This window comes from Bos taurus, chromosome 22, assembly GCF_002263795.3.
Source record: "Bos taurus isolate L1 Dominette 01449 registration number 42190680 breed Hereford chromosome 22, ARS-UCD2.0, whole genome shotgun sequence".
Taxonomy (NCBI): domain Eukaryota; kingdom Metazoa; phylum Chordata; class Mammalia; order Artiodactyla; family Bovidae; genus Bos; species Bos taurus.
In genome coordinates, this window is record NC_037349.1 from 34,313,379 (window position 1) to 34,328,632 (window position 15,254).

At 40.2% G+C, this 15,254-nt stretch overlaps 1 long non-coding RNA gene across 1 annotated transcript in view; it reads left to right on the plus strand.

The window, feature by feature from the left end:
* Positions 1-1,834: 1,834 nt before the first annotated feature.
* Positions 1,835-15,254, plus strand: part of LOC132343500 (uncharacterized) — a 157,017-nt gene continuing 143,597 nt past the window's right edge. Inside the window, exon 1 of the long non-coding RNA XR_009492368.1 lies at positions 1,835-2,487. This is a non-coding gene — a long non-coding RNA (uncharacterized lncRNA). The remainder of the gene's footprint in view (positions 2,488-15,254) is intronic.

A 15,254-nucleotide genomic window follows, 5' to 3' on the forward strand; every position in this document is an offset into this window, starting at 1 on the left:
AGGTAGAGAATTAGTCTCCACATCTTCAATCTTGGAGGGGTGAAGGGCATTTTTTTTTTTGCTTATATCCAATAGGATACTGTGGAATTGATACTGTGTAACTTCAGAGACGAGGTTATACATGGTGATACATCTTCCCTTTGCAGTCCAAATCAACCCACTTGAAGAGGCCCTGAAACCGTATGAAGAGAATGAGGTACCCAGCTGCATTCCCCCTGCACTCCCCCATCCCCCAGCTGCCCCAGCCTTGTCCTCTCTTCCCTCCAGCCACCATCTGACTTGAAACCAAATGAGAACCCTGAACCAAAACCACCTATCAGAGCCTTTCCAAAATTTCTGAGCCTTAGAAACTAGGAGAGGTAATAACATGATTATTGTTGGTTCAGACCACCAAGTTTGGGAGAGATCTGTTACACAGTAGTAGGTAACCAAGAGGTGAATGACAGTCTGAATGAATGAATGAACTAACAAAGTACAGCTTATTACTGCTAGTCTGATTCCAAATGGAGAAAAGGACATGCTATTAGGATGGAAGACAATGTTTCAGAGATCTGTGTAGATCTCTGTGTAGATCTGTCTAAATAGAAATCAAATACTTCAACAGAATTCCAATATCAAGTGCCCCGAGTTTAATACAGATTCATTTATCCTATTGACTAAATAATAGCTTAAGGCATTTTTTTTTTACCACTGCATAGAAATTATATGGGGCAAACTTTCTTTCTAATCACAAGTTAACACTTTTTCATGGTAGACATTGTTAATTGTTTATGGCATTGTTCTTGCTAACTGTGGCCTCACAGTCCTCTCCCAGCCACCATTAATAGCTGATTAGCATGATGCTCGTGATTTTTGCTGTACAAGCCTTAAGGAGACCCCTGTGTCCCAGATGAGCAGCACAGGTTGTCTTCGTTCCCCTCCTCCCACCACACCTTTCCTCTAGTAACACCAAGACTAGGAACAGCATGAGAATTTTGAAAACTGAAAACATTTGTGCTCCTCTGTTAACAGGTGGAATTCTTTGGGAGTATCTCCTTCCATCTCTGATGAAGGAGGCAGTATTTGATTAAAGACTTTGAAACTTCTCGCTGATTGGCAAGAAGAAATGGAGATCTCTATTGATAAGAATTTGTGGAGAGTTGGTAGATGCTAGGTGCTAGGATGGTGCTAGCATTTTTGAGAACTTTCCTAGTTGATTTGTATTCGGAAACAGTGGATTATTAGTTCTGAAAGGATTTTTTTTATTCATAATCACCTCATGTCTTTGTATCTCTCACTCTTTTACTCACATACATCTGTTTCTTCTTATCCATAAAAATGACATAGTGTTATTATTTACTTTCTGTTAAACTGAGGAAATCTAAATCCTTTTAGTCAAAGGCATTTATTTATTGTCTCAAATACTGACTTCATCAAGCAATGTATCCTAGCTCCCTGTGCTATTAGTGGTTACTCTTTCAGAATTCCAATATCAGTTGGCATTTCTTAGAGACTTCCACTATTCCATCTGATATAATTATTTTTGCAATTACTTTAACTCCTCCAATTATGCTGAAACTCCTTGAGGGCAGAAATCATTTCTAATTCATCTTTATATTCCCTGCAGAGTCTGATAAATAGGCAATTCAGAGGATCCAAAATGTCAGTGCTGCTTTGCCACTCAAATTTCTTCTAATGCGTACCAACGTCTCCCTTTCACAGAAGTCCATTTATAATCTGACAAGGAAGCATATCAGGGGACCATTCTGATTACTGAGTTATGGTTCTTAACTGGTGATATAACTGAGTCCCTCTCCTGCAAAATGTGGTTTTGGGAAATGCAGGGAAGGCATATTTTGTTTGTCACAAAATTTGGAGTATTTGTAGCTGATGTTTAGCACTGAAGATCCAAGAATGCTGAAAATTGACATGTGAGGAACAGTCTTGTGTAACAAGAAAATATCCTGCTAAAACATCAGTAATGTACCTAGAGAAGCACCACTGGACTATTTATCTGGCTGTATTAACAACAGCCCCATTATTTTCACTTATATTGTGCCAGACACTAAAAAAAAATTCACCCTACCCATAACTCTCCACATTTATTGTGCATACAGTCACCTGGAAGAAAGATTACACCACAGATTGCTGGGCACCACCCTAAAATTTCTGATTCATTAGGTTTGTGATGAGACTGAAAAATGCATTTTTTTATAACCTCCTATATGGTACTGGTTTTCTTGGTCCAGAGATTGCTCTTGAAGAAGCACAGATCTACTAGTATTTAACCTGTGTTAGCCTATCAGTATTTAACCTCATGATTTTCCTCTGAATTACATTCTGCATGATTCCTATTGTTTTTTAGATGAGAAAGCCAAATTAGGCGGCTGCGACGGGCGCGCTAAGCATGGCCGAGAGGAGCTACCCCACGTCCGAGGTCAGGGGCAGAAGTCGAGAGGACCCCATGCCTGAAGGGCGGAGGCCAAGAGGAGTTACCCCACGTCCAAGGTCAGGGGGGGGTGCCCGAGAGGAGATACCCAGTGTCCGAGGTCAGGGGCAGCAACGAGAGGAGTTACCCCCCGTCTGAGGTCAGGGGCGGCAGCCGGGAGGAGATAACCTACGCCCTTAAGCCCGAGGCCAGGGGTGGCGGGTGGGAGGACCAACCCCACTCCGTGGCTGCGTGGGCACAGGAGGGCCTAGAGCTATCCCACGTTGAAGGTCAGGAAGGGTGGTGGTGAGGAAATACCCCTCGTCCAAGGTAAGGAGCATTGGCTGCGCTTTGCTGGAGCAGCCGTGAAGAGATACCCCACACCCAAGGTAAGAGAAACCCAAGTAAGACAATAGGTGTTGCAAGAGGGCATCAGAGGGCAGACACACTGAAACCATACTCACAGAAAACTAGTCAATCTAATCACACAAGGACCACAGCCTTGTCTAACTCAATGAAACTAAGCCATGCCCGTGGGGCAACCCAAGATGGGCGGGTCATGGTGGAGAGATCTGACAGAATGTGGTCCACTGGAGAAGGGAAGGGCAAACCACTTCAGTATTCTTGCCTTGAGAACCCCATGAACAGTATGAAAAGGCAAAATGATAGGACACTGAAAGATGAACTCCCCAGGTCAGTAGGTGCCCAATATGCTACTGGAGATCAGTGGAGAAATAACTCCAAAAAGAATGAAGGGATGGAGCCAAAGCAAAAAGAATACGCAGCTGTGGATGTGACTGGTGATAGAAGCAAGGTCCGATGCTGTAAAGAGCAATATTGCATAGGAACCTGGAATGTCAGGTCCATGAATCAAGGCAAATTGGAAGTGGTCAAACAAGAGATGGCAAGAGTGAATGTTGACATTCTAGGAATCAGCGAACTGAAATGGACTGGAATGGGTGAATTTAACTTAGATGACCATTATATCTACTACTGCGGGCAGGAATCCCTCAGAAGAAATGGAGTAGCCATCATGGTCCACAAAAGAGTCCGAAATGCAGTACTTGGATGCAATCTCAAAAACGACAGAATGATCTCTGTTCATTTCCAAGGCAAACCATTCAATATCACAGTAATCCAAGTCTATGCCCCAACCAGTAACGCTGAAGAAGCTGAAGTTGAACGATTCTATGAAGACCTAAAAGACCTTTTAGAACTAACACCCCAAAAAGATGTCCTTTTCATTATAGGGGACTGGAATGCAAAAGTAGGAAGTCAAGAAACACCTGGAGTAACAGGCAAATTTGGCCTTGGAATACGGAATGAAGCAGGGCAAAGACTAATAGAGTTTTGCCAAGAAAATGCACTGGTATAACAAACACCCTCTTCCAACAACACAAGAGAAGACTCTACACATGGACATCACCAGATGGTCAACACCGAAATCAGATTGATTATATTCTTTGCAGCCGAAGATGGAGAAGCTCTATACAGTCAGCAAAAACAAGACCAGGAGCTGACTGTGGCTCAGACCATGAACTCCTGATTGCCAAATTCAGACTGAAATTGAAGAAAGTAGGGAAAACCACTAGACCATTCAGGTATGACCTAAATCAAATCCCTTATGATTATACAGTGGAAGTAAGAAATAGATTTAAGGGCCTAGATCTGATAGATAGAGTGCCTGATGAGCTATGAAATGAGGTTCATGACATTGTACAGGAAACAGAGATCAAGACTCCATCAAGATTCCATCCCCATGGAAAAGAAATGCAAAAAGCAAAATGTCTGTCTGGGGAGGCCTTACAAATAGCTGTGAAAAGAAGAGAAGCAGAAAGCAAAGGAGAAAAGGAAAGATATAAACATCTGAATGCAGAGTTCCAAAGAATAGCAAGGAGAGATAAGAAAGCCTTCTTCAGCGATCAATGCAAAGAAATAGAGGAAAACAACAGAATGGGAAAGACTAGAGATCTCTTCAAGAAAATCAGAGATACCAAAGGAACATTTCATGCAAAGATGGGCTCAATAAAGGACAGATGGTATGGACCTAACAGAAGCAGAAGATATTAAGAAGAGGTGGCAAGAATACACAGAAGAACTGTGCAAAAAAGATCTTCACGACCCAGATAATCACGATGGTGTGATCACTGACCTAGAGCCAAACATCCTGGAATGTGAAGTCAAGTGGGCCTTAGAAAGCATCACTATGAACAAAGCTAGTGGGGGTGATGGAATTCCAGTTGAGCTATTCCAAATCCTGAAAGATGATGCTGTGAAAGTGCTGCACTCAATATGCCAGCAAATTTGGAAAACTGAGCAGTGGCCACAGGACTGGAAAAGGTCAGTTTTCATTCCAATCCCAAAGAAAGGCAATGCCAAAGAATGCTCAAACTGCCACACAATTGCACTCATTTCACACGCTAGTAAAGTAATGCTCAAAATTCTCCACGCCAGGCCTCAGCAACATGTGAACCATGAACTTTCTGATGTTCAAGCTGGTTTTAGAAAAGGCGGAGGAACCAGAGACCAAAATGCCAACATCCACTCGATCATGGAAAAAGCAAGAGAGTTCCAGAAAAACATCTATTTCTGCTTTATTGACTATGCCAAAGCCTTTGACTGTGTGGATCACAATAAACTGTGGAAAATTCTGAAAGAGATGGGAATACCAGAACACCTGATCTGAGAAATTTGTATGCAGGTCAGGAAGCAACAGTTAGAACTGGACATGAAACAACAGACTGCTTCCAAATAGGAAAAGGAGTACCTCAAGGCTGTATATTGTCACCCTGTTTATCTAACTTATATGCAGAGTACATCATGAGAAACGCTGGACTGAAAGAAACACAAGCTGGAATCAAGATTGCCGGGAGAAATATCAATCACCTCAGATATGCAGATGACACCACCCTTATGGCAGAAAGTGAAGAGGAACTAAAAAGCCTCTTGATGAAGGTGAAAGTGGAGAGTGATAAATTTGGCTTAAAGCTCAACATTCAGAAAATGAAGATCATGGCATCCGGTCCCATCACTTCATGGGAAATAGATGGGGAAACAGTGGAAACAGTGTCAGACTTTATTTTTCTGGGCTCCAAAATCACTACAGATAGTGACTGCAGCCATGAAATTAAAAGACGCTTACTCCTTGGAAGGAAAGTTAGGACCAACCTAGATAGCATATTCAAAAGCAGAGACATTACTTTGCCAACAAAGGTTCGTCTAGTCAAGGCTATGGTTTTTCCAGTGGTCATATATGGATGTGAGAGTTGGACTATGAAGAAGGCTGAGGGCAGAAGAATTGATGCTTTTGAACTGTGGTGTTAGAGAAGACTCTTGAGAGTCCCTTGGACTGCAAGGAGATCCAGCCAGTCCATTCTGAAGGAGATCAGCCCTGGGATTTCTTTGGAAGGAATGATGCTAAAGCTGAAACTCCAGTAAGTTGGCCACGTCATGCGAAGGGTTGACTCATTGGAAAAGACTCTGATGCTGTGAGGGATTGGGGGCAAGAGGAGAAGGGGACGACAGAGGATGAGATGGCTGGATGGCTTCACTGACTCGATGGACATGAGTCTCAGTGAACTCCGGGAGTTGGTGATGGACAGGGAGGCCTGGCGTGCTGCGATTCATGGGGTTGCAAAGAGTTGGACACGACTGAGCGACTGATCTGATCTGATCTGATCTCTGATCTGACCAGTGGTTCAGAACTACCCAATTATTGTGTTATGGATACTGTGTAATACATTTAAGACTGAGCTGAGAAATTAATTAGTTTGGGCAATGGGCAGAGAGGTTGAAGTGAAGGTTCTGTAGCCCAGGCTACTTGGGTTTACTATTTCTTAACTGTACAATTATGAGAAAAGTACTTAAACTCTCTGAGCCTCAGTTTCTTTGATTTCATACAATGATTATAATGTTCCTCTCTCATTGGGGTGTCATGGATTTGGAATGAGATAATGAATGGAAAACTTAGAATGTTCTAGTGGAGAAGAGTAGAGTGAAGGATGCAAAACTCCCCTAAGGAGTTTGCATCCCAGTGGAATAGCCTGATGATAAACCTATAAAAATATAAACAAGGAATTCCAAACTCAGAGGTGCTATAAAGAAATATAATGAGTGATGACTTGGCGATGGGGAATAGGGATGTTGAGGTCCAAGATGGCTCTTAGATAGCATTTGAGCTGAGATGTGATTGAGAAGAGCCAGTCATGTAAAATCAAACAATGTGTGTTGCAGCCAGAGGCAGGAATAGGTAGAAAGGCACAGAAGCATGAATATGTTTTTCTTATTCTAGAAACCGAGAGAAAGCTGGAGATACTAGAGTGGAGTGACTGCAGGGAGTTGGGGGTGGTGGTGGGGAGATGGAGGCAGGAGAAGATAGTGGAGGGAAAGGGATGACATCAGACAGGTTGGTTGCCATTGATGACCACCAACCTTCTAAGGCCTTCAGACAAGTAAGTATTTTATTCCAAAGACAGTGAAAAGGTATTGGAGGATTTCAAGTGGATTTCAACGAGTGACTTAACTGGATTTGTTTTTGAGCAATTCATTTTGTTGCTTGATTTGAAAGGAAATGGATTATAACAAGTCACAAGGAACCTCTGGAGGGTTACAGATAAGTTCATTTTCTTATCTCAGTTGTGGTGTTGGTTTCACACATGTACACACAAGCTAAAATTCAACACTTTACATGCATTTAATATGTGCAGTGACTCAGTTAAGCCTCAGTAAACCTCTATTTTAAAAAGCTGTGAAGGGAATCACTATATGCCAGGCCAAAATATGCCATTTTGGCATAAGAATTATTTTGTACTACAGGCATCTGAGCTTCTGAAATCCCTTATCTGCCTAAAAGCAGAGCCTCCCAAAAGAACTCAATTGTCATAAATGCCCTCCTCAATTCTAATCTTCTGTCTGGGAGAGAAGTTATTATCACACCCAGAGAGACATTGTCACGAACTGTCACTATCCTGTATCCCATCTGTTCTCCTAATGGTCCTGTTATCTTTACAGAAAAGTCATTTGTGTCTCCATAAGGTCCCTTTCTCCCTTTGCTTCTAAGAAAGCACTTATTCCTCCAGAAGTGCCCTTCTGTTCCTCACTTTCCTCTATTAAGAGAGTTTGCATGAATGAGTGCTAAGTGCCTCAGTCATGTCTGACTCTTTGTGACCCTATGTGCTATAGCCCACCTGGCTCCTCTGAGTATGGGATTTCCCAAACAAGAATACTGGAAAGGGTTGCCATGCCCTCCTCCAGGGGATCTTCCTGATTCAGGAATCGAACCAACATCTCTTATATCTCCTGCATTGGTAGGCAGGTTCTTTACCACTAGTGCTACCTGGCAAACCTATTAAGAGAGTATGCTGCTGCTGCTGCTAAGTCACTTCAGTCGTGTCCAACTCTGTGCGACCCCATAGACAGCAGCCCACTAGGCTCCGTCGTGCCTGGGATTCTCCAGGCAAGAACACTGGAGTGGGTTGCCGTTTCCTTCTCCAATGCATGAATGTGAAAAGTGAAGCCGCTCAGTCGTGTCTGACTCTCAGTGATCCCATGGACTGCAGCCTTCCAGGCTCCTCCATCCATAGGATTTTCCAGGCAAGAGTACTAGAGTGGGGTGCCATTGCCTTCTCCAAGAGAGTATATATAGTATTAACTGCTCAATCATGTCCAACTCTTTGTGGCCCCATGGACTGTAGCCCACCAGGCTCCTCTGTCCATGGACTTCTCCAGGCAAGAATACTGGAGTGGATTGCCATTCTCTTCTCCAGGAAATCTTCGTGACCCAGGGATCAAACCTGGGTCTCCTGCATTACAGGCAGATTCTTTATCATCTGAGCCACCAAAGAAGCTGTTAAGAGAGTATAAAAGCTCCTGAATCTTACCGCTCTTTGGGTACTCATTTCTTTCTCTGATGCCTCTGTGCATAACAAAATTTAATAAATGTGTATGCCTTTTCTCCTGTTAATCTGTCATTTTTTTAATTCACAATTCTGACAGCACTGAACCTAACAGGGTAGAGGAAAAGCTTTTCTTCCCCTATAGTGTAAAGAACAATGAGCAACAACAGTGAGATGTTTATTCACCAAGTAGAGGTCAGGTATGTTGTTGGATATATGCATCTGAAACGGAGCAAAACAGCTCAGGAGATTTTTCTTGATAACTTCAGAAACTCAGAGAAGAACTTGGCAACCAGTTTGTTCTAGGTCTCAGCTTGACTGAAGGAACACAGAACTAGAAGCTAGATTTGGATCGTGATTCCTGTCAGGTATATAATATCTATACTGTGAATATGGCACTTGATCTCTTCATCTAAATATATTTTGCTTTGGTAAAATAAGGAGAGTCCTATTTGGCTGTTGGGAGGGTAAGATGGATGCTGCTGCAGAATCATTTTAAAAAGTGATATTACTCAACAGGAGAGTGCTTCAAAGGGTGGTAGTTTGGAGACAGTCTCTGTTCAAAACTGAGACTAAGAGTAAGGCATGCAAGCAAAGCCAATAACTTAGAATGGAAACTTTTGGGGTTTTGTGTTTATTTGTTTTTTGATGTACAGAGCTCAAGGCTTCCCTCTCCTGTTAGTTTAGAGTAAGACAGAGCTTGGAGATTATTCCTGGACTGCAACATATCCAAAGTCATGGTGTATAAAGCATACCTGATCTTGTACCTTTTCAAAATCACTAAATAATTATTATGAGAACACTGCAATGGGAATGGCAGTCAATATTCTAAATGGTGATTTCTCTGATTCCAAAGCCTTCTCTGAAAGATTTATTGTATTGTTGAGGTATGTTTAAAAATAAATAAATAAGACAGTACTGAGCTGGGGAGTTACACATAGGCAACCGGTTGTTTAAAGACTCATTAATCACTGGTTTAAATCCCAGAGTCTCCAGTCATCCAAATTAATGCCAGAGATCTTGACTTGAGTCATGAATAAGCTATTAGACCTTGCGAAAGAGAGCCAGTGGTTCCTCAAAAGATGTAAATACTCTTTCATTTCAAACACATACATTTAAGTTTACAAATTCCCTGAAATGTAAACTGATTGATTTCACATATTATACAGAGAGAATCCAGCCTGAAGAGAGAGAAAGGGTAGATTTATCACTATAGGATGTTAAAAAGAACCTACCCTGTTCACATTTCAGCTGGACACATGTCCCTCCAAATTATTCTAGTATCTCATGTAACGGGAGAGTGATTAGTTACAGTGCTGTGGGGAAAACTGCCTTTGTTGACTTGTTAAGATGGTTCTTGCCTGGAGAATCCCATGGGCAGAGAAGCCTGGTAGGCTGCAGTCCATGGGGTCGCACAGAGTTGGACACGACTGAAGTGACTTAGCAGCAGCAGCAGTAGACAAAACTATTACCTATGTTAAATGGGTGATTTAAAGGAATTTCAAGGGTAATTTTAACTATCCACAATTTTAAAAATTATATGCAACTATCAGCAACTAACTCTGCCCAGGAGGTGATGTTTGCTTTAAGTGGCTCATCTACTTTGATCAAACCTTCACATCTAAGTAACAGTTAGTACTTGACAAATGAAAGCTGTAGCAAATTAGTAGTAGTAACCATCTAGTCACGGGATCAATAGTATTAATATTAATTATGGTGGCAGATTACACAGCTAAAGAAAGGTTTCTAGGCACCCTAATTAAGAATTTGTTCTGAATAATTAAGTGGTTTTAGAATTTGATGATTATTCTTGTAGGAGGTTATTGCTATGGGGTGATAAATGGTCATTTATTGAAATAGTTTTTTGTTCTAGCTATAATCTCATTATAGTGACATTCTACTTTGTGATTTTCAAGTAGAGCTGTTCATTTATCCTACAGATTGGTTAATTATTAATTTTTCTAGTATAGTCAAAACTAAAGCATAGAAATTCTAGATTATAGGAAATTTGTAGCTTCTGCAAATTCAGCCCAAGTGTTGGGCTGAAACGGAGCTAGAGTTCTGCTCTGTGTAATTTGTTATTAATATTCAGAGCAATTTTGATTAGCTTTTTGATGTTAAAGGTTAAAAGATCCTTTATTCTTTTCTACCTAGGTGTATATTTAGGAATATTTAGCAACTAAACCACCACCACCATAAATATGTAGGGCTTCACTGGTGGCTCAGTGGTAAAGAACCTACCTGCCAATGCAAGAGATGCCGGTTTGATGCCTGGGACAGGAAGATCCCCTGGAGAAGGAAATGGCAACCCACTCAGTATTCTTGCCTTGGAAATTCCATGAACAGAGGAGCCTGTATAGCCCCATGGCTATGGTCCATGGGGTCACAAAAGAATTGGACACAACTTAGCCAATAAACAGCAACAACAATGATAAATATATAGGTATAGTGGTAATTGTGATGCTTTTTTAAAGTCTGCTAAGTTGCTCCAGTCGTGTCCGACTCTGTGCGACCCCATAGACGGCAGCCCATCAGGCTCCCCTATCCCTGGGATTCTCCAGGCAAGAACACTGGAGTGGGTTGCCATTTTTAAAGTCTAAGTTTGCCCAAACTTCATTAGTCAGCACCATTTCTTTCATATAACTACCCAAATGAGGGCTGGCCAGTTTGAACAAGTACATTCACCATACTGTGTTGCACCATTTGTGTTATACAGGTTATAAAATGCATTCATAGCTAAGATAAAAATCTATTAATATTTCAGCAAATAATATCCAAAACTAATTGGAATTGAAAAGGAAAGAGGCAGAATAAATAGAACAGTCCAGTTTATGCTTTACTGTTGTAGACCAAGTTAATTATCTCAATCAGTAGAATATGTTCCAAATCTGGGTCCCCAAAACAAACTGGAAGGCAAGGTTTCTCTTCCCTTTTCCTCTGTCACTTCCTCTATTTCCCCTATTCTTTCTTGATTAAGAACTTGCTGAGATGGCTTTCATCCTCCTCAAGAACTGGCACAGCTGCAGCCACTACTTGTTCCTAACACACTTCCTGTTAACTCTGTCATATGGAAGACAGAGCAGGGATCACAGTGTTTATGAGACCTTCTCATTGCAGGGTATTTGGAGCCCAAGCTTATGGTTGGCCTCATGATGTACATTATTGCCAGGAAGGAATAATTTTCAAATACCAGCTTCCGGATTCACAGGATGGTCTCTGAGGTCATTTGTTCTAATATTTCAATTAGCTGTTGACTTATCCAAAAGACTTAGATTAATAGATGCACCAAGTTTGACTTTTTTGGTAAAGAGTATGTCATATAGTTCAGTTCAGTTCAGTTCAGTTGTTCAGTTGTGTCCAACTCTTTGCAAGCCCATGCTGCTACTGCTGCTGCTGCTGCTGCCGCCAAGTCGCTTCAGTCATGTCCGACTCTGTGTGACCCCATAGACGGCAGCCCACCAGGCTCCTCTGTTCCTGGGATTCTCCAGGCAAGAATACTGGAGTGGGTTGCCATTTCCTTCTCCAATGTAGGAAAGTGAAAAGTGAAAGTGAAGTCACTCAGTCGTGTCTGACTCTTAGTGACCCCATGGACTGCAGCCTACCAGGCTCCTCCGTCCACGAGATTGTCCAGGCAAGAGTACTAGAGTGGGTTGCCATTGCCTTCTCTGTTTCAAGCCCATGGACTGCAGCATTTCCCTGTCCTGCAGCACAAACTCCTGGAGCTTGCTCAAACTCATGTTCATTGAGTTGGTGATGCCATCCAACCATCTCATCTTCTGTCATCCCCTTCTCCTCCTGCCTTCAATTTTTGTCAGCATGAGGGTGTTTTCTAATGAGTTAGTTCTTTGCATCAGGTGGCCAAATATTGTAGCTTCAGCTTCAGCATCAGTCCTTTCAGTGAGTATTCAGGATTGATTTTCTTTAGGATTGACTGACTTGATCTTGCGTTCAAGGGACTCTCAAGAGTCTTCTCAAACACCACGGTTCAAAAGCATCAATTCTGCTGTGTTCAGCTTTCTTTATGGTCCAACTCCTATATCCATACATGATATATTTAGGGAAGTATAAAATACACATGTACATTTTAAAAAGTAATAGTGAAGCAAATATTTAAGTACCCACCACCTGGCTTACAAGATATAACATTACCAGAACGCCACATTAACCCATCCAAGAGGCATCCACTGTTCTAACCTCTGTGATACTCACTACCTTGCTTTTCTCTATAGTTTTGCTATCTAAGCATGCATCCCTAGACACTTGTAGGGATGCATGTGTCCAACTGGACACAATTTGCATTTCTATGAAAAAGAACAATTTGTATTGCTATCAGTTTTATGAGGTTTACAGAGCTATAAAATAGCTCAAAGACAATGAAAGACAGCAGTAACTTGGAGAAGGGGGTACTAAATAGGACAGCTTAATTTTGCCACCTAAGCATGCATCCCTAGACTCCTTCTTGAAGTTTACATAAATGGATTATAAATATATATTCTTTTGTATCTGAATTCTTTTACTAAATATCATGTTCTTTATACATTCATGTTATAGTTTTACTGTATTCATTTTTATTACATATTATTCAATCATACAAATATATCATTAATAAATTATTGATATATAATTTATATTATAAATATAATTTATATTGTATTAATAAATTATTAATATATAATTTATTACTTGCTTCTGTGGAGAAAAATTTGGGCTTTTCTAAATTCTTTAGGCTTTTACAAATAGTATTTCTTTTTCTTTTTTGGCCACGCCATGTAACAAGCAGGATCTTAGTTCCCTGACCAAGAATCAAACCCGTGTTCCCTGCATCAGGAGTGCAGAGTATTAACCACTGGACTGTTAAGGAAGTCCCCAAATAATATTTTGTCAGTAGTCTTATATATGCCCTCTGTTACATGAGTGAAAGAATTTTTCTAGGATATACAGGATAGTGGAGTTTCTGGGTGATGCTTATCTTTACCTGTTAATATTCAACTATTTTCTAGCTTTTACTGTTAAAGCATATTTTAAAATATAAAGCCATTTGATTTTCATACAATTATAAAATTAATACATGTCAAAGAGTTTATTTAATTTATTAATTGATGAAGGAAACTTAGTGTCACAGTCAGTTCAAAGAAGAAACCAAAAAGCATGCAAATATATAGTCATCAAAGATGCTGAAAAGATTTGACAAATAGATGCAAAATAGGTCAGTATACATTGAGTAATTGTTAATGCCATCCAACTGGACACAATTTGCATTTCTATGAAAAATAACAATTTGTATTTCTGTCAATTTTATGCAGTTTACAGAAGTATAAAATACCTCAGAAACAATGAAAGACAGCAATAACTTGGACGGGGGCACTAAATAGGAAAGTTAGTAAACTTATGATCCTTATCAAGGTCTTTCACAATTTCTCCCCATAGTATCACTTTGCACTCCTTAGCAGTACATGTGAATTCCTGTTCCCATACATTCTTTTCTTAAAAATATTTGTGGAATATACTTGATTCACAATGTTGTTAGTTCCAGGTGTACAGCAAAGTGAATCAGTTAACTATATGTGTGTATATATATACATATATATATCCACTCATTTTTCTTTGGACTCTTTTCCCTTATAGACCCTTACAGAGTCTTGAGTAGAGTTCCCAGTGCTCTATATGGCAGGTTCTTATTAGTTATCTGTTTTACAGATAATAGTGCCTGCAATGTACTTGCCACACTTGGTAGTGTCAGACCTTTTAATTTGGTCAGTTTGATGGGTATGTAATGGTGTCTCACTAATCAGGAAAATAATACATTTTCCTGATTATTAATAAAACTAAGACCCTTTTCATATGTTCATTGGCCATGTGGATAGCCTCTTTTTTAAAAGTACTTATTCAGGATTTGGCCCATTTTCCTATTGGTAAAATTGACTCTTTCAAGAGTTTGAAGGAACTTAAGCATTCATCCATCTAGTACAGCACGTCTGCATTTTCTCTCATTCTTATGCCATGTTCAAAGTATGAAACTTATCTATATCCCTGCTATTATTTATTTGATATTTTTCTATAAATTGACACATTCTATTTTTACATACTATATATTGATTTTAGAATTAAATTTCTATGAGTATTATAAATGGAAAGGCAATATAAACTTCCCATAAACAGAAGATAACAGTTAAATGAATACAATGAAAGCAAAATCATGTTATCAAATTTAACTAGGTAGATTGAGTCCCATTCTCTATTCTCTTTATTTCTAAACTCCACCCTAATGAGGAAGTAAATAAGCAAGTATTAGAGCAGTCTAAAAGAAATATTAGCACCAAACAGACCTTTTCCTTGTTTCTGTGAAGACGTGAAAGAGACTGTCTGATTCATTGTGACTTAATGTTATATTCAGATACTGATCCCACTTACATTGTGATCTTCCAGAAGATGGCTTCCACACACTCTGAAGAGACAGTGATTTCACTCAGCCTACTTCTTTTATAGGTAAAGACACTTTTACAGGAGAGGTAAATAAGGGATAGGCAGAATAATGGCTGACCCCTCCAAAGACCTCTACACTCTGATCCTCAGAACCTGTGAATTAGTTACCTTATACAGTAGAACAGTCTTTGCAAATGTATTTCAATTTGGATGTTTTGATGGGGAGCTTCTGTTAGCCTTTGCCCTGAGTCATTTTGTATTCCAGGGCCAAAGTTGCCTGTTACTCCAGGTATCTCTTGACTTTCTACTTTTGCATTCCAGTCCCCTATGGTAAAATGGACATCGTTTTTTGGTATTAGTTCTAGAAGGTCTTGTAGGTCTTCATAGAACCGTTCAACTTCAGCTTCTTTGGCATTAGTGGTTGGGGCATAGGATTGGATTACTGCCATATTGAATGGTTTGCCTTGAAAACGAACAGAGATCATTCTGTCGATTTTGAGATTGCATCCAAGTACTGCATTGGACTCTTT